Below are 25,240 nucleotides of genomic sequence, written 5' to 3' on the forward strand. Positions count from 1 at the left end.
CGACTGGGATTTAATTTTTCAGTACTCTCATAAATGCTCCCTTAATGTCTCGACCCAGGAAAACAGCTACAAAATAGCCTCTAGATGGTATCACACCCCTTTGAGGATTCATCGTTTCAATCCTTCCTTTCCCAACAGCTGTTGGAGATGCGGAACTTCTGTTGGTTCGTTTCTTCACATCTGGTGGTCCTGCCCGGCTCTTCAACCGTTTTGGCGAGAGGTTCATCGGCTTGTGGTGTCCGTAACTACCTTGCCCTTAGTTCTTTCCCCAGCTCAATTTCTCCTTCACCACTCTCCCCTTCCCAGGGGACAATACTTCAAATCCCTGGCCATGCATATGGTCAATGCGGCCAGACTTTGTATTCCTGTTCTGTGGGGCTCCACCCGTCCTCCCTCTATACGTGATTGGCTCACCCGAGTGGGAAAAATAGCGGATATGGAGGAGTTGATTGCAACTGCACACGATACCCCCACGACATTTTCTCACGTATGGGCCTGTTGGACACATTTTCTGACTACTCCTGTATACCGATCTCTTATGGACCAGTCGGTCTGAATTCAATTGATCCCCCTGAGGGCGCTACTCTCTCTTGTTTGACTCTGTGGTGGCAGATTTTTTTTTCTTCTATGCGTGGCAAACACCATCGAGTGACGAGGGGCTTTTGTGACCAGATCTGACCAGATCCATATGAGGACCCTAGGATTATCTGCTTTGAATGCGCATTTGGATTGCGTATCTGGTGAGTGCGCAATCTTTATACCTTTATCACCTCATCCACGAATCCAGGCATTGGAGCTTTTTGAAGACTCTTGGGTTTTGAACACTTTTTGAACACGTTATGGACTATACTCATTTTAGTCACCGTTTTGCACTTTAATAGCACCTTAACATTGGTTTGTGTAACTATTTAAGTGTATATTTATTAAGTTAGCGCTGCACCTCCCCCCTTTATGCATTCTGATTATTGTGAAGGTTTTATGGTACCTTTTTGGTGTTCAGCTGCTATTTTCTCGTTTAATTTAATTTTGTTCACTTATTGATTTTATAAGTTGTTGTAAGCGCTCACTTGTCTTGAGATTTACTGGCAGATTACCCCCGTTTGTCCTCCTCCCCCAACCGACCGATTCTGATGACAGGCTGGAATTTTGTAGGTTTGGCGACTGTATCACCGTATGGATAACAATCACTCTGTTATTCCCTTTCTCATTTGCCCACCCCCTGTGCTGCTCCTCCCCCCCCCCCCCCGTTTTGTTTTTATTTTGTTTTGTTTTGTTCTTCTCTCTCTTACTCTCCCCCCCCCTTTCTTTTTTTGTTTTTCTCCGCTCTATGGCTTCTTTTCTTCATTTCTGACTAACCTCTGCATGCATTGGTCAACTACCCAAAGGACAATTAGCTATGATGACAGAATCACTTCCCCTTTCATACTAGCAGTATACTTGATCGCACATTCTCACACCGGCGCTCAGACGCCTCCACCACTTTCAACTTATAGCACTGACTCTGGCTTAGACGTCGTTTGCGTTCTTCTCCCCGCTGCAGATCCACACTTTGTGACGTTATCAGAGGAGGTCTGGGGCCTCCTGGCCTAACGCGTTTCATTACAAGCGTCCTAATGTATTTCAGGCACTACCGTGTCGTGGTTTAGTTACCCCACACTGCTTTGTTTTTGTAATTGTACTTGTTTTCATGCACTCTTGACTGGATGTGTGTGTTGCTAATTGTCTTTCTCACATTTCATGTTTATCTTAGCTTATTATGTCAAACTGTATTTCACAATAAACATTATTTTTTTGGAAAAAAAAAAAAAAAAATAAATAAATGAAACATTCCAGTATATACTGTATACCATCATTTGTAAACATGTAACTTTAGACTCCGGCTTTCACTGAAACCAATCAATATACACTCATTGGGATTTTGTTTTTTTTATCAAAGACATGTAGCAGAATGCATTTTGGTCAAAATTGATGAAGAAATTTGATTTAAAAAAAAAAAATTGGATATGTTTTATAGCAGAAAGTAAAAAAATATAGTTTTTTTTTTTTTCAAAATGTTCAGTCTTTTTTCAATTATATAAGGTAGCACCCTCCTAGTTAGCCAGGGGGAGCTAGCTAATAATTTTTTTTAGCAGGAGGCTGAATGGCAGCTGGGAGAAACAGCCAGAGGGGTCAAATTTGTCAAATGTGGGTCAGTTCCCTGATACCTTCCCCCTGATCTAGAGACTTGGAGAAGTCTCTAGAACCTAGTGGGCGGGGGTGGTCAATCCATGGTATGGTCAATCCACAAGCAGGAGGCTTGGCATGGGGTCAGGACAGCCCTTAAGGGTGGATGAGCCTGCTCAGTGGCAGTAAAGTTTGGATGGAAGATGGAGTGAGCAGGATGGTGTGTGTGGAGCCTGGGGGGAGGTCCAGGAGAGGGGCCTACCAACAGGCAGAGAAGCTGGAAGTGATGATCTCTCAGCCTCAACCAAGAGAACAGGGTGGGAAGCAGGGAAGGAGCCAGGCCAGAGTAAAGCCTAAAGGTAACCACCAATCCATAGACTTGCAGGAGGGGCGTGAGTGAGTATCCCACACCCCCTGGGCCAGATAAGGGGAACAAACATTCTGGTGGGAAACCTGACTAGACCCCCATCTGGGACTGCTGATCCTAAAGTGGCAGATTCTGGGTCCCCTTGTCCAGGGATTCCCTCAGGCAGCTGGGTGAAGAGGAGATTTCATCTGGAGTCTGAGGTGGTACGCCAGGAGAGGCTGGAGAGCTCTCCAAAGATGAGAAACCCTTCTGAGCATCTGTACATAGCTCCAGGGATTTGTCCTCAGTTTAACAGTTCCTTGGGCATCCCATGTATCCCTCATTTCCATCCAAGTTCAAATACCCTAATATTAAAAAAAAAACAAGTTCAAAGACCGTTTACTGTCTCTGGAGTGTAAGGCAGGAAGAAAATGCATGTTGCCTGGCTGTGCAGGACTATAGGGAGACCCAGGGGTGGACTGACAACTCATGGGGCCCCCGGACAATAGGGGATCATGGGGCCCCTGTGTCCTCACCAACACTCAAACCACTCCCAAAAAAGCCTATGAAAGGTACTAGGGGCATCTCACAGGGCCCCCTGCTGACCCCGGGCCCTCGGGCAGTACCCGCGTGCCTGAATGGTCAGTCCACCCCTGGTGTGGTGTGAGGGACTGTGGGAGATGGGTGTGGTGTGAGGGACTGTGGGAGATGGGTGTGGTGTGAGGGACTGTGGGAGATGGGTGTGGTGTGAGGGACTGTGGGAGATGGGTGTGGTGGAGTGTCCAAATGGTCAGTCCGCCCCTGGGGAGACCCAAAACTCAGCGACTCCTAAGGGGTAGTGGACCATAATTAACAAATAAAAATCAGAGTGGTGATCAAATACCCCCCAAAAAAGCTCTATTTGTGTGAAATTATTATTATTATACAGTATTTATATAGCGCCAAAGGGTTTGCTCAGCGCTGTACAATAGCGTGGGGGACATAACCTGAGACAAGACAGTAACAATACAATACACGAGGGGTTCGAGGGCCCTGCTCTTTTGAGCTTACAATCTAGGAGGGAGGGGAAGGTGGCACAGGAGGAGATGGCTGTGGGGGATGGAGTGGTGGGTGGAGTGAAGGAGGTTAGTTGTTAGGTGAGGTCGGGTGTTCGGTGAGGGTGGGGTAGGCTTCCCTGAAGAGGAGGGTTTTCAGGGTGCGCCTGAAGGTGAGGAGGGTAGGTGACAATCTGATGGATTGGGATAGGGAGTTCCAGAGGATGGGGGAAGTCCTAGAGAAGTCCTGCAATCGGGCGTGGGAGGAGGAGACCAGGGAGCTAGAGAGCAGGAGGTCCTGTGAGGAGCGGAGGGCACAGGTAGGGTAGTATCTGGGTATCAGGTCGGTTACGTAGTTCGGGGCGGCATTGTGAGTGGCCTTGTAGGTCAGGGTTAGCAGCTTGAACTTGATGCGTTGGGCAATCGGGAGCCAGTGAAGGGATTGGCAGAGGGGGGAGGCAGATGTGGAGCGCTTGGTGAGGTGGATGAGTCTGGCCGCTGAGTTCAGGATCGACTGGAGTGGGGATAGCGTTCGGTTGGGAAGGCCAGTGAGAAGGGAGTTGCAGTAGTCCAGGCGTGAGATGATGAGGGAGTGTACAAGTTGTTTGGTGGTGTCTGGGGTGAGGAATGTGCGTATCTTGGAGATGTTGCGGAGGTGGAGCCTGCAAGATCTAGATAGCAGTTGGATGTGGGGTAAATAAAAATGATATAAATTTAATTTGGGTACAGTGTAGCATGACTGTGCAATTGCCAATTAAAGTAGCGCAGTGCCGCATAGCAAAAAAAAAAAAATGGCCTGGTTGTGAAGGGGGCAGGGGCGGACTGACCATTCGGGTACTCGGGCACTGCCCGAGGGCCTGGGGTCAGTAGGGGGCCCCATGAGATGTCCCTGGTACCTTTCATATGCTTTTTTGGGTGTGGTTTGAGTGTGGGCAAGGACACAGGGGCCCCATGAACCCCTATTGCCCGGGGGCCCCACGAGTTGTCAGTCCGCCCCTGGAAGGGGGTAAAACCTGAAGGTCAAGTGGATATAGGAATATGTAATACTTTTTCACTTACAGATTCACTTTATTTCGGAGGAATGAATTGGATGGAGGCTGCAAGCCTTGTTTGTGGTTTGGTTTGAAGCTTCTTTGAATAACGGCTCAACTGCTGCTCTGTGACAGAAACGAAGTGCCGTTTGCTAACTTAATCGCTCTCTGTGAAATTTATAATCTCCTAGACAGGCGGTTTAGCGACTCATCCATCAGATTTTGAAAGGATTTACTTTAGGAATTAAAGCATTCAATACAAATTAAATTAAAAATGTACGTGGAGCACAATGATAGTATCAATAAATTGCTTTACTCCGGGGATGGTCTTCATCCATAACTCCCTCGATTATAAAAGGTGACAAAATGCAGACTAATTACAGGCCTTGAATCATTTTAGTGATTTGTGGCGTGTACGGCGGCTGGATGAATGGGGGTAACAAGTCTAATTGTCAGTTAAAGTACAAAAACAATTATATAAACAATGTATGAAGGATCCGAGAACATTGAGAGCACGAAAAATGGATTGTCCATCGCTAATGGAATGGAGTGTCAAGGTGAGTATGAGAACGGCATGAGTTCTGATTTGTGATCATAGGGGATGGGCAATGCACCTGACCTTGATTTAGCCACAAAAAAACAATGATTTTGTCTTCCTTGAAATGTAGCCCAAATTGGCCTCTAAACTTACCATGCAGGGATAATGTGGCTTAAAAAAATACTCCCCCTCTGTGATGCATGAGGTCCTCCTTAAAAATCCATACCAGGCCTGCATTGCAGTCTGGCTTGCCATGACAGGGGCCCTCAACATGGTAGGGGTGCCTTTGGGAGACCACTCTGGCACAGCACCTTGTTCCCATGTTGATGAAAATACACCCTCCCCCTCTTAAAACGAACTGTGATGCATGAGGTCCTCCTTAAAAAATCCATACTAGGCCTGCATTGCAGTCTAGCTGGCCATGACAGGGGCCCTCAACATGGTAGGGGTGCCTTTGGAAGACCACTCTGGCACAGCACCTTGTTCCCATGTTGATGAAAATACCCCCCCCCCCCTCTTAAAACGAGCTGTGATGCATGAGGTCCTCCTTAAAAAATTCACACCAGGCCTGCATTGCAGTCTGGCTGGCCATGAAAGGGGCCCTCAACATGGTAGGGGTGCCTTTGGGAGACCACTCTGGCACAGCACCTTGTTCCCATGTTGATGAACCCCAAAGATGACCAGTGGCCATATCTGGGCAGTGATTTGGGCAGTAATGTGACAGTTATCCGTACCCTTTTGCTTTCGTGGCCATGTCAGCCAATGTGCCAGTGACATCAGCAGTTACTAAGGATGCAGTGGGGGTGCCCTTTGGTACTTTGGAACCATTGACGGTGGGACGCTGTCCTTTGTAGAATCAATAGAGAGGGCCAAACAGCAAAAATTTGGGCTTTTGGCAGAACACCAAAACGCTTAAAGAACCACAATTTGGTCTGAACTTCGGTTTGGTCCAAACCATTGGCTCCACCCTATTAATGAGCATGTGATCCCCATGTGGATGCTGAGATGAAAAGCACATAACTTTGCTCATAAAAAAGGTCTGGTGTCGGGAGTGTGTAACGCTCCAGTTCCATGGCAGCTGGTGGTCTCATTCCAGCATCATGGTTTTGGCTGAGCTGCACTCTCCCTGTCTGAGTGTCCATCTGCAGGGTGATTGATGTGGGTGGAGACTAAACCTGCTTTAAGCCTGCCAAGACCCTAGTGTCATGCTTGTGATCAGGGGCGGACTGACAACTCATGGGGCCCCCGGGCAATAGGGGATCATGGGGCCCCTGTGTCCTTGCCCAAACTCAAAAAAGCCTATGAAAAAGGTACCAGGGGCATCTCATGGGGCCCCCTACGGGCCCTCGGGCAGTCTCCAAATGGCCAGTCTGCCCCTGATTCCACCCCTACACACATCCCAGCCAGTTTAGAAAATACAGAACCAAATATCATTTTGTGCTGCTAAGTAACTTGTATTGCATTAGATAATGATAACAAGAAATGCAGTAAAATAGAGCCCCTGCAGTCAGCAACACTAGATTCCCCCAGGAACAATAGACACCTCCCTCAACAGTTTCCCCCACCAGCAGCAATAGACCTCCCCAGCAACAACAGAGTCCCCACAAAAAAAAACCCTCAGTGACAATAGATCCCCAGCAACACTAGACCCTCCAGCACACCCCACACCATTACATACATTCAATGCTGGAGGTGCCAGAACTGCATTTTCCTGCTTTCCCACTGAAAAAAAGCCCAGATTAGGACAACACCCAATAACAAACTATACTGCCCCCTTAGAGGTTTGCAGACATCATAAGTCATGGGTAGTCTTGCCCCAAAAGTCCAAGTCTCCTCAAAGTGGGAACCTCCTCACCCATGGTTTTGTTCCTTTTTTAGTGAAGCAAGGTATACTCAACTAAGTCCACCCAACCATCTGGGTCCCTTGCTGGTGCCATTTCTGGGTGCAAGGACTACTTCTGCTGGCCCATCTGAGACAGGTCTCTCACAATGACTTCACTCCTGATCTGAACCCTCAGAGGACCTCACCCCTGGACAATCAGTGGGAAGTGTCCACATTATTATTATTATACAGGATTTACAGTATATAGTGCCAACGGTTTGTACAACGCTTTACACACCAGCGATGTGGGCTCTCGAAGACGGACCCTCCTCATAGAAACAGGAGGATAGAGAAGACTCAGGACTGGAGCATCGCAGACATTACTAAAAACCTGGAAGAGTTCATAAAAACCTGGAAGAGTTTATTATCCTGACACATTTTATTCAAAACCAGAAAAAACTTTTGACTTTAAGTACACTTTGAAACCAAACACCCCCAATCCTCGGAGTGCAGGCTTCCTGCTGGAGCCACTGTCACAAGACGCAATAGTGGACCGGCTCTATTCCTTACTGTATTAGCCCAACAAAGCAAATAATAGCAGTCAGCAGGCCATTCTTCATCCCCCATGCTGCTAGTATTAGCTCACTACATGGAGTCTGCACAGAGCGTGAGGACACATTTCAGCAATCTCCAGCAGTCACCAGCACCAGAAGCTTCACCTCTGATTAGATACTTGCTAGGAATGCTGCGGGAATAAAGGATTTCAGGAAGGTGGACAATAATTATTGTCACATTGCTTCTGTGTTCTCTCTCCGGCTTATTACTTACCTGCTTCAATGCCCTCCCTCCAGCTCCGCACTCTCCTACTTCTGTGCCCTCCCCCCACCTTAGTACTCACCTGCTTCTATGCCCTCCCTAGAGCTTAGCACTTACCTGCTTCTGTGCCCTTGCTCTATCCTGGCACTTACCTGCTTCCATGTCCTCTCTCTAGCTTAACATGCAGCTTTGTCCAAGCCCACCTCCTTCCATCTTAGCACTTACCTGCTTCTGTGTCCTTCCTCCATCCCAGCACTTACCTGCTTCTGTACCCTTCCTCCATCCCAGCACTTACCTGCTTCTGTGCCCTCCCTCCATCCTAGCACTTACCTGCTTCTGTTCCCTTCCTCCATCCTAGCACTTACCTGCTTCTGTTCCCTTCCTCCATCCTAGCACTTACCTGCTTCTGTGCCCTTCCTCCATCCTAGAACTTACCTGCTTCAGTACCCTTCCTCCATCCTAGACTTACCTGCTTCTGTGTCCTTTCTTCAGCTCAGCATTTATCTGCTTCTGTGCTCTCCCTCCATCCTAGCACTTACCTGCTTCTGTGCCCTTCCTCCATCCTAGAACTTACCTGCTTCTGTTCCCTTCCTCCATCTTAGCACTTACCTGTTTCTGTGCTCTCCCTCCATCCTAGCACTTACCTGCTTCAGTACCCTTCCTCCATCCTAGCACTTACCTGCTTCTGTGCTCTCCCTCCATCCTAGCACTTACCTGCTTCAGTACCCTTCCTCCATCCTAGCACTTACCTGCTTCAGTACCCTTCCTCCATCCTAGCACTTACCTGCTTCTGTGCCCTTCCTCCATCCTAGAACTTACCTGCTTCTGTTCCCTTCCTCCATCTTAGCACTTACCTGTTTCTGTGCTCTCCCTCCATCCTAGCACTTACCTGCTTCTGTCCCCTTCCTCCATCCTGTCACTTACCTGTTTCTGTGCCCTCCCTCCATCCTAGCACTTACCTGTTTCTGTCCCCTCCCTCCATCCCAGCACTTACCTGCTTCTGTCTCCTCCCTCCATCCTAGCACTTACCTGCTTCTGTACCCTTCCACCATCCCAGCACTTACCTGCTTCCATGCACTCTTTCATTGATATCTATTTACCACAACAAATTATAAGTGCCCTGAGTTTGGTAAATAGGCCAAAATCACGTTTACTTTAAATACCCAATTATGTGCAAGGAAAATATTTTTTTTAAATGGATATTTGCTAACACTTGATTGGATAATTGTAATGAACGCGCCTATGTTGCTGAACACATTCAGTTGGCAAAGTGACATCTGCAATCGTTTGGTAAATAATTCCCATTATCTGCAGGACAGAAGCAGGTAAAGGAGTGACGTTTTCCTACAACCCCTGCAATGAGCGCTCCTGAACAAAGGGAATTGTGTTTTGGGGGAATAAACCGTTTTCCCTTTCAAGATTGCCGGTTTTCCCTTTTAATCGCACAGAGCGAACCTCTGACATCATAGAAATCGTCTCCCAGCGCAGGCAGCGTATTCATCACCGCAGGCCGCCGTGTTAGTTAATGTCATTTCCTGAACGGTGAAATCCTGTGAAATGTATTCCCGCAGCCTCCTGGGCTGTTGTGGCTTGCAGCAGAAACGTCTTTTATAATTAACTGTCTATTATCTTCCTCGGCGTGTATTATGATTATAAAACACGGTCGCAGAAGTCGCTGCCAGCAACGCTGCAGGTTCCCCCATTCCGTTAATGCCCTACCCAACCCCCACCTCGCTGGGTTCCCCCTCTCAGATGAATGGCGCTGAGCCAGCGGCATTGCGTGCTGCAATCAGTCACAGCGGAGGACAGCTCTGGATCTCCTTAATGGAAGTTCCGGGAATCCGAAACGCTTTCCGCTTAGTGAAAAAATTCACGGTGTGGCGAGAAATAATTTGAATCCTCGGGACTGTTCCCGCCGGGCCGTTGTCCTTGCTGGGTCCCCTGAGCTTGTAGGGCATCCCGGTGACCATCCCCATCCAAGGACACGGGGGGCTCTTGCAGTCAAAAATTATTTTTTTTTAAATCTATAAAACGCTTCTGCTTATCTTCATAATAATTTAGTGATTCTGTAGATAGAAATGTAATTTGCAGATACGTCTGTAGCCTCCCTAGCGGTCTGATTATGTCAGTATTTCTGTGCTCAAAGCGGTACATTTTTTTGCATGGAAATATGTAGTTTTTTTATTGTAGGCTGTAATTCTTAGGAATAACTCACTGAAATCTGTCCGTACGAGAGTCTAGTAAACATCCCGGGGAGGATAAAATTTGAAACACGAAATCATAAATTATAATTTAATAAATAATCATAAAAAATAATAATATAATAATAATAAAAAATGTAATTAAATAATATAATCAAACCAAAAACACTGAAATGTGAAATAGAGCGCCAAGTTCACACATCGCTGAGCAAAGTCGCAGAATCGTTTTCAGTGTCTGATGAGGAATTTCCCCCACCAATCATTATCACTCAATTCTGCAAGTGGTTCTGATTTACTATCGCTGTTCTCTAGCCGGTCTAAAACCGCGTCTGACCTAAAGGGACGCTTTTTGGACGCCATGGACGTTTCTCAGTTTCCAGGCAGAAAGAAGAGTAAAAATGCAGGCAGGGCGCCGGACAAAGCACTCGGGACAAAATGTATGTGAAATGGTTTGATACAGGAATGTTATACTATGTGATTTTAGTGGATTTAGTGAATGTCACTTTTACAATTTTCAAATTTCCCGCCAGTTCCGTCCCCCGTACGTCCCGACATCGCAGGGAACGTAACCTGAAAGATGGATGCCGGCATCGGCCGGAGGACATTGCAGGGACACTGCAGGGGGGACATCGCGGGAGCGCAGGACAAGGTAAGTGAAGAAGAGATCCCGGAGCAATGCTGCAGTGTATTCCTGAGTGTAGCTCGGGGGGGTTACCGCTTGTGGTGCTGAAACTTTACCCCGAGCTACACTCGGGAATACCTCCAGGGGGGTTAAAGAAAGTATTTTTTGCACTCTTTTTACAGTGTTCTGTTCCCCAGGGAACACGGTACATGTAGTACTGTGTCCCATATCCTATGTACTAACTACAAGGCCGGACAGGACATCCCCCTCTTTCCACAGCCATCCAACAATGCAGCTAGCAAGGAGACCTCTCAATACAGATCTCATCTTGCTAATTATGAGGTTGGATGGGACATCCCAAGCTTTTCGCGGCCATCCAACAACATAGCTAGCAAGGAGACAGCTAGCAATACAGTTCTTGTCTTGCTAACTACGAGGTCAAGTGGGACGTCCCAATCTTTCCATGGCCATCCAACAATGCAGCTAGCAAAGAGACCACTATCAATGCAGCTGTTATCTTACTAGCTACAAGGTTACATGGGAAACCCCACTCTTACCATGACCATCCAACAACGCAGCTAGCAAGGAAACAGCTATCAATACAGCTCTTATCTTGCTAACTACGAGGTCAGATGGAACATCCCAATCTTTCCATGGCCATCCAACAATGCAGCTAGCAAAGAGACTGCTATCAATCCAGCTGTCATCTAGCTAGCTACAAGTTTATAAGGGAAACCCCACTCTTTTCATGGCCATCCAACAACACAGCTAGCAAGGAGACCTCTCAATACATCTCTCATCTTGCTAATTATGAGGTTATATGGGACATCCCAATCTTTCCATGGCCATCCAACAACACAGCTAGCAAGGAGACCTCTCAATACAACTCTCATGTTGCTAATTACGAGGTTATATGGGGCATTCCAATCTTTCCACAGTTTTCCGGCAATGCAGCTAGCAAGGAGACTGCTGCGTTGATAGCTGTTTCCTTGCTATATGCGTTGTTGGATGGCCATGGAAAGAGTGACATGTCCTGTTTGACCTAGTAGCTAGCAAGTAGACCACTGCATTGGTAGCGATCTCCTTGCTAGTGGTCTAGTGCTTGGGGCTAAAGACAAGGGCCTTCAATCAATGTAGCCATCTCTTTTCTAGCTGTGTTGTTGGATGGGAGCGTTGGTGGTGGTTAGGGGGAAGGGGGCTCTCACCATGACTTTCTACAGCATATAGGAAAATGGGACAAATTACTACATGTAGTTCTGCCCTCCCCTTACCCCGCATTCACTATATCTGCTCTCCCCGGACCCTGCATTCACTATATCTGCTCTCCCCGGACCCCTCGTTCACTATATCCGCTCTCCCCGGACCCCGCATTCACTATATCCGCTCTCCCCAGACCCCGCATTCACTATATCCGCTCTCCCCGGACCCCGCATTCACTATATCCGCTCTCCCCGGATCCCGCAGTCACTGTATCCGCTCTCCCCGGACCCCGCATTCACTATATCACGTCTCCCCGGACCCCGCATTCACTATATCTGCTCTCTCCCGACCCCGCATTAACTATATTCGCTCTCCCCCGACCCCGCATTCACTATATTCGCTCTCCCCCGACCCCGCATTCACTATATCCTCTCTCCCCGGACCCCGCATTCACTATATCCGCTCTCCCCGGACCCCGCATTCACTATATCCGCTTTCCCCGGACTCCGCATCCACTATATCCGCTCTCCCCGGACCCCGCATTCACTATATCCGCTTTCCCCGGACCCCGCATTCACTATATCCGCTTTCCCCGGACCCCGCATCCACTATATCCGCTTTCCCCGGACCCCGCATTCACTATATCTGGTCTCCCACAGTACACAGAACATGGAAATGTGATTATTTTAGTAAATATAAACTGCTAAATACCTTTTCTCATCAGCAGTATATAGCCGTCTTTTGACTTCTATCAGTGTCCAGCAGAGCACTGGTTAAAGCTTGTAGGAGGAGTTTTCATTCTGCTCTAGGAGGATACAGAAATCCTGAACATTGCTGATTGCCCCTGTGCTGATCACATGTACTCTCCCAAGAAAAAACAAAAACTCTTTAGCAATACACACTAAACTGAGCATGTGCAGCTTGCCCCAAAGGCTCTATTCTATCAGCAGATGGATTGGGGACAGCAGAAAAAGGGGACAGTCAGAGAAGACAGGATCAAACAGCCTTTTTACACAATGCAGAGGATTAACCCTTTAGGTTCCACAGTGAGTATAACAAGCATACTTTCCTGCATCTACAGACTGATTGTACTGTTGGGGGTTTAGTAACACTTTGTTGAAATACACTATACTCTGCATGGCATTCCACTAAGATGCAACAAAGGATGAAACAATCTACAATTGTTTATGATACAAAGTACTTTAGCAAATAAAGTTTTTAAACAGCTAAGGTTTATATATATACCCACATGGAATAAAAATATATTTGAAATGCTATAATTTTTAGCCATATTCAATATATTTCAAAATATATTTCAATAAATATATATATACTGTATGTTGAAATGCATTTTTTTATACAAAATATAAGAAAAATATTTTTAAAGGTACATTTCAAATATACTGCATGTCTTTAAAAAAACATATTTTTAAATATATTCTTCAGATTTTTTTTAACATCTAAAAAAGTAATTTTAACATATACCGTATTTGCTGGCGTATAAGACGACCCCCCTACTTTTCCTGTTAAAATGTAGTGTTTGGGCTATACTCGCCGTATAAGACTACCCCTCTTCCAATGCACACCAGTGGGAGGAATAGTGCCCCATCATTGGTGTCAGTGGGAGGAATAGTGTCCCATCATTGATGTCAGTGGGAGGAATAGTGCCCCATCATTGGTGTCAGTGGGAGGAATAGTGCCCCATCATTGGTGTCAGTGGGAGGAATAGTGCCCCATCATTGGTATCAGTGGCAGGAATAGTGCCCCATCATTGGTATCAGTGGGGGGAATAGGTGCCCCATCATTGGTATCAGTGGGAGGAATAGTGCCCCATCATTGGTATCAGTGGCAGGAATGGTGCCCCATCATTGATGTCAGTGGGAGGAATGGTGTCTCATCATTGGTGTCAGTGAGGGGTGGAATAGTGCCCCATCATTGGTGTCAGTGGGGGGTGGAATAGTGCCCCATCGTTGGTGTCAGTGGGGGGGGGAATAGTGCCCCATCATTGGTGTCTGTGGGAGGAATAGTGCCCCATCGTTGGTGTCAGTGGGAGGAATAGTGCCCCATCATTGGTATCAGTGACACCAATGATGGGGCACTATTCCTCCCACTGAGACTTGCTGACCCTGTTCTCGTATGGTGCTCCTGCAGCCAGCATATGTGGTTGCAGCAGCACCTCTACACAGAACACTTACCTGCTGCTCCGGCACTCAATTTTCGCGGGGTCGCTCGGCTCCGCCCCCTCGCCGGTGATTGGCCGCCTGTGTGCCTTTCCTGAGCTACAGTTCTGGCGGCCAATCACCGGTGAGGAGGCGGAGCCGAGCAGCCGCACGAACATCCAGTGGCCGAACTGAAGGAGACGCCGCGCTTCCTGGACCGGATCGTCGTGGGACTGGATCCAGGTAAGAGACATCAGCCCCTGCAAACCCCTGTACTTAATGCCGCAGCCCCCCTAAACATGTGTACCGGCGTATAAGACGACCCCCGACTTTTGAGAAGATTTTCAAGGGTCAAAAAGTCGTCTTATACGCCGGCAAATACGGTATTTATTTATTTCAGGTACTTATATAGCGCCATCAATTTACACTGCGCTTTCCATATACATTGTACATTCACATCAGTCCCCGCCCCCGAGGAGCGTACAATCTAAGGTCCCTAACTCACATTCATACATACACATACTAGGGCCAATATAGACAGGAGCCAATTCACCTCCCAGCATGTCTTTGGAGTATTTTTACATATATTTGTAAATGCATTCCAAAAATGTAGATTTGTATTTTAAAAGACATACAGCATATTTGAAATGTATTTTTAAAAATATTTGTCATATATTTTGTAATAAAAACGCATTTCAACATACAGTGTATATATATATATATATATATATTTATTTATTGAAATATATTTTGAAATCTATTGAATATGGCCAAAATTTTAGCATTTTTGTTAATATATGTCAATATATTTGGGAAGGATATTTTTAAAATATATTTAAAATCTACTTTTCTTCTATATCCTCCATATGGGATATACGCAGTATATGTGTGTGTATATATATATATACATACACACATACATGTTATTATTATTATACAGTATTTATAAAGCGCCGATAGTTCGCTCAGCGCTGTACATTACAGAGGGGGACAGAACATGTGACAGAACAATACCAATACAATGCAAAACATGAGGGGATCGAGGGCCCTGCTCCTTGGAGCTTACAATCTAGGAGGGAGGGGATGGTGGTACAGGAGGAGATAGCTGTGGGGGATGGAGTGGTAGGAAGAGTGGAGGAGGTCGGCAAGTTAGCAGGGGGTGGGGTAGGCTTCCCTGAAGAGATGGGTTTTCAGGGTGCGCCTAAAGGAGAGGAGAGTAGGTGATAGTCTGATGGGTTGGGGCAGGGAGTTCCAGAGGAATGGGTGACACCCTGGAGAAGTCCTGGAGGCGGGCATGGGAGGAGGAGACCAGGGAACTAGAGAGAAGGAGGTCTTGTGAGGAGCGGAGTGTGCGTGTTGGGCGGTACTTGGATATTAGGTCAGTGATGTAGTTCGGGGCAGTATGGTGGACAGCTTTGTACGTCAGTGTTAGGATTTTGAATTTGATCCGTTGCGCAATCGGAAGCCAGTGGAGGGATTGGCAGAGGGGGGTGGAGGACACTGAGTGGAGGCCAGTGGAGGGATTGGCAGAGGGGGGTGGAGGACACTGAGTGGAGGCCAGTGGAGGGATTGGCAGAGGGGGGTGGAGGACACTGAGTGGAGGCCAGTGGAGGGATTGGCAGAGGGGGGTGGTGGAGACGGAGCGGTTGGAAAGGTGAATGAGTCTGGCAGCCGTATATACATATATATGTATGTGTGTATATATATATATATATATATATATATATATACTGTATATAAAAAAAAATATTTTTTTTAGTTACCGTAGATAAGTGTGTACATAGATATAGACGGTATACAGAGACTGGTATTGCAAGGCAACATTTACAAAATCTCTTTAAGGTAACAAAATAAAATAATAAATACAAATATAATTAAAAAAATAAAATAATATAAACTGCTGCCCTGAAATTCCCATACACAGATTTTAAGTCACATGATCTTTCCTGAAGGGTAGGCTCAGCCAATCTAAAATCCAATCCTCCCTTCCAGCTGGGATCACATGACCAGGTGCCAAAGCAGCCATTCTTCAAAGACCGGTCAACAATTGTTTTTTTTTTTACAGGTCCCCTTTGACCGATCAGACTAAAGTCATCCCTTGTGACAGTATTTGGGACAGCCTGCAACCTACCTCTCCAGCACCAGGACCTTTGCTGCCCTTAGCTGGCCAGATTAAGCCGCACGCTGTCCTTTTCTCTGGATATGACGCACAGAAGACGAATGACGTACTCACCTGCTTCTGTCTTCTCTCCAGTCATCATCTGCCGCTGCTGTAGTGGAGCACAGCTAGAAATGTTCCAGCAAAAAAGAGCGAGCCTGCAGAGTTTACTGATCTTTTCTGTCTAAAACATTTCCAGTTGGGATCCATTATGGCGGTCCGCACCATCACGAGACTCGTGGAGGATTGTGTAGTCGGCTCGGATTTCCTTCTTCATCCCTTCTTGTTGGCAGAGGCAGAGCCAGGAAAGGGTCCATTGACACCCTTGGTGGTCCATTGACACCCATATACAGTACATTTCCCTACAGGCATTTTTCCTGCCACTAATACCCATTGTATAGACTTTAAATGCAAAAAAAGTGACCCACCATTTTCTTGGTAGGCTCAAGGGTCAGGTAGGGACTGGCCTTCTTGGTCAGAGGCAGCAGAAGATAGAGAGAGGAGGTAAGAAGACGTCTTGTGCCAACTTCCAGCCCAACTGGCAGCCATTGATGTTTAGAGGGTAAACTTCTAAAAAAAACCCAGAGATCCTTATCCGGTACTCGTTGTACTGGTCATAGCCAGCTCAAGTAGTATTGAGAAATGTTCATGATGTGGTCCATGGCTTGCAACCAACTGGTTGTTTCCCTATAGCAGTGGACTCCAAAATGCAGCCAAGGGGCTGGATGGGGTCCTTTGCCTTCCTTTATCCATCCCTTGCTGTGCTATCACTTCCACTGACATGAATGATGTGGCACCATTTCCCCCACTGACACCAACAATAGGGCACTATTCCCTCCACTGACACCAATGATGGGACACTGTTTCCCCCACTGATACCATCAATGGGACACTACTGCTGTCACTGACACCAACAATAGGGCACTATTTCTTCCACTGACATGATTGATGCAGCACCATTTCTCCCAGTGACACTAACAGTTGGGCACTATTTTCTCTACTGACACCAACAATGGGGCACTATTTCCTCCACTGACATGATTGATGCAGCACCATTTCTCCCAGTGACACTAACAGTTGGGCACTATTTTCTCTACTGACACCAACAATGGGGCACTATTTCCTCCACTGACATGATTGATGCAGCACCATTTCTCCCAGTGACACTAACGGTTGGGCACTATTTCCCCCACTGACACCAACAATGGGGCACTATTCCTTCCACTGACACCAATGACGGGACACTGTTTCCCCCACTGATACCATCAATGGGACACTGAGGGCCCGGCTCGTGGAGCTTACAATCTAAAGGAAGGGGGAGGTGATGCAAAAGGTGATAGCTGTGAGGGGATAATCTGGCGGAGGTGATTCAAGTACAGTTCTTAGGTGGAGGTGGAGGTGGGGTAGGCTTCCCTGAAGAAGTGAGTTTTCAAAGATCGTCTAAAGGCAGACAGGGTGGGGGCTGACTGGACATGCTGTGGTAGGGAGTTCCAGAGGATGGGAGAGGCTCTGGAGAAGTCCTGGAGGTGAGCGTGGGAGGAAGTGATGAGGGAGCTAGAGAGGAGAAGCGGAGCGGGCGATTTGGGCGATATCTGCAGATGAGGTCGGTGATGTAGCTAGGGGCAGTGTTGCAGATAGCTTTGTAAGCTGTGGTTAGTATTTTGAATTTTATATGTTGGGTTAGTGGAAGCCAGTGGAGGGATTGGCAGAGAGGGGCAGCAGTCGCTGATCAGTTGGTAAGGTGTATGAGTCTAGCAGCAGTCGCTGATCGGTTGGTAAGGTGTATGAGTCTAGCAGCAGTCGCTGATCGGTTGGTGAGGTGTATGAGTCCAGCAGCAGTCGCTGATCGGTTGGTAAGGTGTATGAGTCTAGCAGCAGTCGCTGATCGGTTGGTAAGGTGTATGAGTCTAGCAGCAGTCGCTGATCGGTTATTGAGGTGTATGAGTCTAGCGGCAGTCGCTGATCGGTTGGTGAGGTGTATGAGTCTAGCGGCAGTCGCTGATCGGTTGGTAAGGTGTATGAGTCTAGCAGCAGTCGCTGATCGGTCGGTAAGGTGTAGGAGTCTAGCGGCAGTCGCTGATCGATTGGTAAGGTGGATGAGTCTAGCAGCAGTCGCTGATCGGTTGGTGAGGTGTATGAGTCTAGCAGCAGTCACTGATCGGTTGGTAAGGTGTATGAGTCTAGCACCACTCGCTGATCAGTTGGTAAGGTGTATGAGTCTAGCAGCAGTCGCTGATCGGTTGGTAAGGTGTATGAGTCTAGCAGCAGTCGCTGATCGGTTGGTAAGGTGTATGAGTCTAGCAGCAGTCGCTGATGGGTTGGTAAGGTGTAGGAGTCTAGCAGCAGTCACTGATCGGTGGGTAAGGTGTATGAGTCTAGCAGCAGTCGCTGATCGGTTGGTAAGGTGTAGGAGTCTAGCAGCAGTCGCTGATCGGTTGGTAAGGTGTATGAGTCTAGCGGCAGTCGCTGATTGGTTGGTAAGGTGTATGAGTCTAGCAGCAGCATTCATAATAGACTGAAGGGGGGATAGCCTGTGTAACGGTAGACCAGTGAGGAGGGAGTTGCAGTAATCGAGGCGGGATATAACCAAGGCGTGGATAAGTTGTTTTGTGGTGTCATTGGTCAGGAAGGGGCGGATTCTGGAAATGTTCCGGAGGTTGAGGCGGCAGGATTTAGCCAGTGAGTGGATGTGGGGCCCAAAGGAGAGGTCAAAGTCTAGGATTACGCCTAACACCCTGGCATGAGGGGAAGGACCAATGGTTGTGCTGTCGATCTTCATGGTAAAGTCATGAGTGAGGAAGGAGGTGTAGAGAGAGAAAAGGAAGGGCCCAAGGACAGAGCCTTGGGGTACCCCAATGGAAGGAGGAAGAGGAGCGGAGGAGGAGGAGTTGTATGTGATGCTGAAAGTGTGCTGAGAAAGGTAAGAGGAGAACCAGGAGAGAGCAGAGTCACGGAGGCCCAGGGAGGTGTAGAGAGAGAAAAGGAGGGGCCCAAGGACAAAGCCTTGGGGTACCCCAACGGAAGGAGGGAGAGGAGCGGAGGAGGAGTTGTTGTATGTGATGCTGAACATACGCTGAGAAAGGTAAGAGGAGAGAGCAGAGTCACGGAGGCCGATGGAGTGGAGTTTACTGAGGAGGAGCAGGTGGTCGGCTGTGTCAAAGGCAACAGAAAGGTCAAGGAGTACGGAGTAATGGCCGTTGGTTGGGATGAGTATGGAGTAATAGCCGTTGGTTGGGATGAGTATGGAGTAATGGCCGTTGGTTGGGATGAGTATGGAGTAATGGCCGTTGGTTGGGATGAGTATGGAGTAATGGCCGTTGGTTAGGATGAGTATGGAGTAATGGCCGTTGGTTGGGATGAGTATGGAGTAATGGCCGTTGGTTGGGATGAGTATGGAGTAATGGCCGTTGGTTAGGATGAGTATGGAGTAATGGCCGTTGGTTTTAGCAGTTAGTAGGTCGTTAGTGAGTTTTAGTAGGGCAGTTTCAGTGGAATGTTGTAGGCAGAAGCCACACTGCAGGGGATCAAGAAGGTTGTTGTCGGTGAGTTAGCAGTTCATATGGTTGTGAACAAGGTTCTCAAGAAGCTTGGGGGCAAACGGGAGCAGGGAGATGAGTCTTAAGTTATTCAAACAGGTGGGGTCCAGCGAGGGAGGGAAAGGTGCCCATGGAGAGCGAGAGTTTGAAGATGTGGGAGTTTAGGATAGAGCAGGAAGGAGGCTGCAATAATCGTGAGGGGACAGGTGGTGAAGAGGGCCTTGGAAAGGAGTTCTGTAACTTCCTCAGTGGTAACAGGGTTGAAGGAGGAGAGTGTTGAGTGTGGCATTGGCCCTGGAATGTTGGTTGGAGGAGGAAGCTTGACACTGGAGATCTCATCACGAATTGTGTCGATCTTCTTCTTGAAGTGACTGGCAATCTCCTGTGCAGTAAGTAAGTTGGTGGGTGGAGGCATTGGGGGGTGGATTAGGGAATTAAGGGTAGAGAAGAGTTGACAAGGATTGGATGAGAGGGTCTTGATGAGAGTTGTAGTAGGTTTGCTTAGCAGCATGGAGGCTGGAGTTGTATTTGAGAAGAGCAGATTGGTAGAGGGTAAAGTCTTTCAGGGATTTAGTTGTACGCCACGCTCGGTCAAGAGCACGGCTGCATCTCTTGAGACTTCTGGTGTCAACTGTTTGACACAGGCCTGGATCTGGGTGTAGAGAGAGGAGCAAGAGCGTCCAGGGAGGATGATAGATGGTTGTTGTAGGCAGATGTGGCCAGGTCTGGGCAGGACAGGGGTGCAATTTTATCATAGAGACGCTCAGTAGTGAAGGTCAAGGCTGAGGTGGAGGAGGTATCTACAGGTGATGGTTTGCTGGTTGGAGGCATGGGAGGTAGGAGGCATGGGAGGTAGGAGGCAGGGAGGGTGTGAAGCTGATCAAGTTGTGATCAGAGAGAGGAAAAGGGGTGTTAGAGAGGTTACAGGGGGTACATAGGTGGGAGAATACAAGGTCGGGGGTGTTGTCGTTAGAGTGGGTGGTGGATTGTGTCCATTGTGTTGAAAGAGGAGGTTAGGTTGAGTAGTTGAGAAGTAGATGTCCTTGTCCCCGCACCGGTGCCTGCAAATTGCATAATTTTCTGAAGTGGAATGGCAGAAAAAACGTATACAGCCCATTTTATAAATGCCCCTCCCCCTCCTTTTGAGCATTCCCATTAATTTACATTTAAAGTGTTGATTATTTCTCACACGTTGTATTTGAAGAAAACGTCCGCAGCCGGAGGGCGAGCTTCTGCCTCCTTATTATCTCTTCAGCCGCGGTTTGTACAGCGTGTGTTTTTTTGTACGCGGAGAATTTCCCCGCGGTGATCCGCACAGAGCGGGGCGATAACAGATCATAAAGAGTTGGATTTGCCTTCTGACCGTTGTTTCTCCCCGAGGCCGCCGAGACCGAATTCTGCTGCACAGCGAGTCCTCGATCTTTGATTTACACAGTAATGGAAAAGTTTCCCTGTATTGTTTAAGGAACTTTGCGGGTTTTTTTTCGGTAAATATTTCATTGGACTTGTCTGACCTCCAGTTTAAAGTGAACTTTGGTTTCAAAAAACAAATTCCAGGCTGAAGCCAAGCAGTCAGCTGCTAATGCCGTCCAATAAACTCTGCAGCTTTCATCTCTTTCAGGCCTTGTGCACACCGGGCTTTAAATAAAACGTTGCCTATACAGGCATTTGGCATTTTTTTGTTCAGGTTCTCTATGTTAGCCTATGGGGGGAGATTTACTAAAACTGGGGCACTCAGGCTCTGGTGCAGCTGTGCATGGGAGCCTGGTGATGTCATTAGGGGGGGTGCGGGTCGCACCGGATGACACCATCACAGGGGGTGACACCAAAATGAAAAGAAGAGCTGTCAGTGGCTGTCATCCATCCGAGTGGTGTGTCCCCCGTCCTCTCCCCGGGTACCGGGGCCCCTCATCCCTCCTGCATCCCCAGGAACAGCCGTGCCATGTAGGGGGTGAGATGTCGGGTCCCGGCGCAGGGGGGGGGGTCCGATCCCCGGGATAACAGTGGCTGCTGCAGGCCAATTCACACCCAGCCTTTCCTCCGTACCCCGGAGCGCAGTCCGCCCCCGCCCTCTGATACTTGGGGGCAATTGGTACTGTCCTGACATTTGGGGGGCTTGTACCATCCTAGCATTTGGGGGATATTTGTACTGTTCTGACATTTGGGGGGGATTTGTACTGTCCTGACATTTGGGGGGATTTGTACCCTCCTGATATTTGGGGTGATTTGTACTGTCCTGACATTTGGGGGGATTTGTACCCTCCTGATATTTGGGGGGTATTTGTACTGTCATGACATTTGGGGGGTATATGTGCTGTCCTGGCATTTGGATGGGATTTGTACTGTCCTGACATTTGGGGGGGGGGGGGTATTTGTACCATCCTGACATTTGGGGGGATTTGTACTGTCCTGACATTTGGGGGGATTTGTACTGTCCTGATATTTGGGGGGATTTGCACTGTTCTGACATTTGGGGAGGGGGGGGGTTTACTGTCTTAGCGTTTTAGGGCCTTAGTACATCAGGATTGATCGATTTTCGGATATATAGCCCATAGTTTGTGGACTCTATAACTTTCCTACAGACTGAATAAAAAAAACACTGATTTGGGTTATTTTCACCAAAGAAATGGAGCAGAACATATTTTAGTCTAAATTTATGAAGAAAGATTATTTAGAAAATGTTATAACAGAAACTAAATAAAAGTGTTTTTTTATCAAAATTTTAATTTCTTTTTTTTTTCATTTTATATACCAAAAAAAGAATTAAATAAAGCCAGTGGTAAATAAAAATACCACCAAAAGAAAGCTCTATCTGTCTAAAAAAATGATATAAATTTCATTCGGGTACAGTGTTGCATGACTGAGTAATGGTCATTCAAAGTGTGACAACGCTAAAATGTTAAAATTGGCCTGGGCAGGAAGGGGGTGAAAGTTTCCGGTACTGAAGTGGTTAAGCAGCTTTTCTCAATCCTGAAGTTCTGGCGTTCACAGAGGATAAACAGACGCCCAGTGTGCATCAGGCCTAATGTGAAATCCACGCATGCACACACCACCTAACAGGGTCAGTAGGCGTGCAGCAGGAGTGGACTTCCTGACCTGTACTGTGCAATGGCCTCTTGCGTTGCTCCCTGCTTTACCGCATTCAGATTTTCAAAACAGGTTCGAATTTGACTGGCTGCAATGAGAAGCAGGGTAGCTTTTTCCGTTCAGGTTTCTTTATGTGAATATCAGCAAAGAGGATGTTCCAGAGTCACCAGCAGCTGTGTTCCAGGATCATCAGATTGCAGACAGAAAGAGGGGTGGAGTGGTGTAGACTGAGGCTGTACAATGTCCCGATTAAAAATTGAACGACTCAGCAGGCTAGCTGTGCCCCCATGTAGACTCAATTTTTAGTAAACTTTTCATTTATATAACACCCCCTTACCCCAACCGTTTTAAAGGCCGCACACCATGTTGGATTGCTTGAGGCCATACTATTCCCTCCAGCCCGTGCCCCCTCCCCTGACTTCTCCATCAAGATAAACAATACAACCATCAGTCCCTCCCCTCATGCCAGGGTACTAAGTGTAATCCTGGACTCCCATCTGTCCTTTTAGCCCCAAATCCAATCACTGTCCAAATCATGTAGACTTCACCTCCGCATCATCTCCAACCTCTACCACATCTCCAAGATACGCCCGTTCCTAACCTTGGAAACTACTAAGCAACTTATTCCCTCCCTGGTTATATCTCGCCTTGACTATTGTAACTCCCTCCTCATTGGCCGACCTCATCGCAGGCTATCCCCTCTTCAGTCTATCATGAATGCTGCTTCCAGACTCATCCACCTGACTAACCGTTCTGCATCTACCACCCCTCTCTGCCAATCCCTCCACTGGCCTCCACTCAGTGTCCTCCACCCCTCTCTGCCAATCCCTCCACTGGCCTCCACTCAGTGTCCTCCACCCCGCTCTGTGAATCCCTCTACTGGCCTCCACTCAGTGTCCTCCACCCCTCTCTGCCAATCCCTCCACTGGCCTCCACTCAGTGTCCTCCACCCCTCTCCGCCAATCCCTCTACTGGCCTCCACTCACTGTCCTCCACCCCTCTCTGCCAATCCCTCCACTGGCCTTCACTCACTGTCCTCCACCCCTCTCTGCCAATCCCTCCACTGGTCTCCACTCAGTGTCCTCCACCCCTCTCCGCCATCCCTCCACTGGCCTCCACTCAGTGTCCTCCACCCCTCTACCAATCCCTCTACTGACCTCCACTCAGTGTCCTCCACCCCTCTCTGCCAATCCCTCCACTGGCCTCCACTCACTGTCCTCCACCCCTCTCTGCCAATCCCTCCACTGGCCTTCACTCACTGTCCTCCACCCCTCTCTGCCAATCCCTCCACTGGTCTCCACTCAGTGTCCTCCATCCCTCTCTGCCAATCCCTCCACTGGCCTCCACTCAGTGTCCTCCACCCCTCTCTGCCAATCCCTCCACTGACCTCCACTCAGTGTCCTCCACCCCTCTCTGCCATTCCTCCACTGTCCTCCACTCAGTGTCCTTTACCCCTCTCTGCCAATCCCTCCACTGGATTCCCATTGCCCAATGAATCAAAACATTAACAATAACATATAAAGCCATTTATAACTCCGCCTCAAGTTACATCAACAATCTTGTCTCCAAATATCACCCAAACCGTACTCTCCGTTCCTCCCACGACCTCCTACTCTCTAGCTCCCTTGTCTCCTCCTCCCATGCTCATCTCCAAGCCTTCTCCAGAGCCTCCCCCATCCTCTGGAACTCTCTACCCCCATTTATCAGACTATCGCCTACTCTGCCACTTTTAGGCGATCTCTGAAAAACTATCTCTTCAGGGAAGCCTATCCTGCCCTCAGGTAATAATGGAATCTTCTATTCCTCCTACCAGTCCATCCCCCACAGTTACTACCTTTTGTACCACTAGCCCCTCCCTCCTAGATTGTAAGCTCCCAGGATCAGGGCCCTCCTATCCCTCTTGTATTGAACTGTATTGTTACTGTATTGTCTCCCATTATATTGTAAAGTGCTGAGCAAACTGTTGGCGCCATATAAATCCTGATCAAATATGTATTTACAGAAGATGAAGCAAACAAGTATAAAGGTGACACCAGTGGTAAAGTGCTAATAAATGAATAAAGTGACTGAGTGGTAAAAAAAACTTTGTCACTATACAGTGACCAATGGTGTATATGGTGCTACAAATTGATGATCAACAAATTATTAATAATAATAATAATAATAATAATAATAATAACTTAAAGGTCAACTTCACTTTCACAAGTTGTCCTTGTAAATTGTAAACCTCTGAAGTGAAAAATGAACAAAGCCTATCCTCATATAGTGTGTACTTGCCTCAGTCAGCAGCACTTAGTGTGGATCCTGACCAGGGCTGGGACAAGGGGTGGGCAGAAGGGTCAGCTGCCCTGGGCACAGCAGATCAAAGGGGCAGAGAATGAACACAAAGCGGTACACCCATTCTACAACATACAGTACATTATCAGTGGGGGAGGGTGCGCAGTTCTGCATCTTTGCCCTGGGTGCTGGATGAACCTGTCCCAGTACTGATCCTGACTGCTCTCTCCTTGCTCTGCTATTTGTATTA

The 25,240-nt window shown here is 47.7% G+C and overlaps 1 protein-coding gene across 1 annotated transcript in view; it reads right to left on the reverse strand.

Moving 5' to 3' along the window:
• The window catches only part of GLP1R (glucagon like peptide 1 receptor), a 469,752-nt gene that overhangs the window by 130,392 nt on the left and 314,120 nt on the right, over positions 1-25,240 (reverse strand). The gene's annotated exons all lie outside the window — the stretch shown is intronic.

This window comes from Staurois parvus, unplaced genomic scaffold (genome assembly GCF_062004578.1).
Source record: "Staurois parvus isolate SC_StPar_1 unplaced genomic scaffold, SC_StPar_1.0 ptg000595l, whole genome shotgun sequence".
Lineage (NCBI taxonomy): Eukaryota > Metazoa > Chordata > Amphibia > Anura > Ranidae > Staurois > Staurois parvus.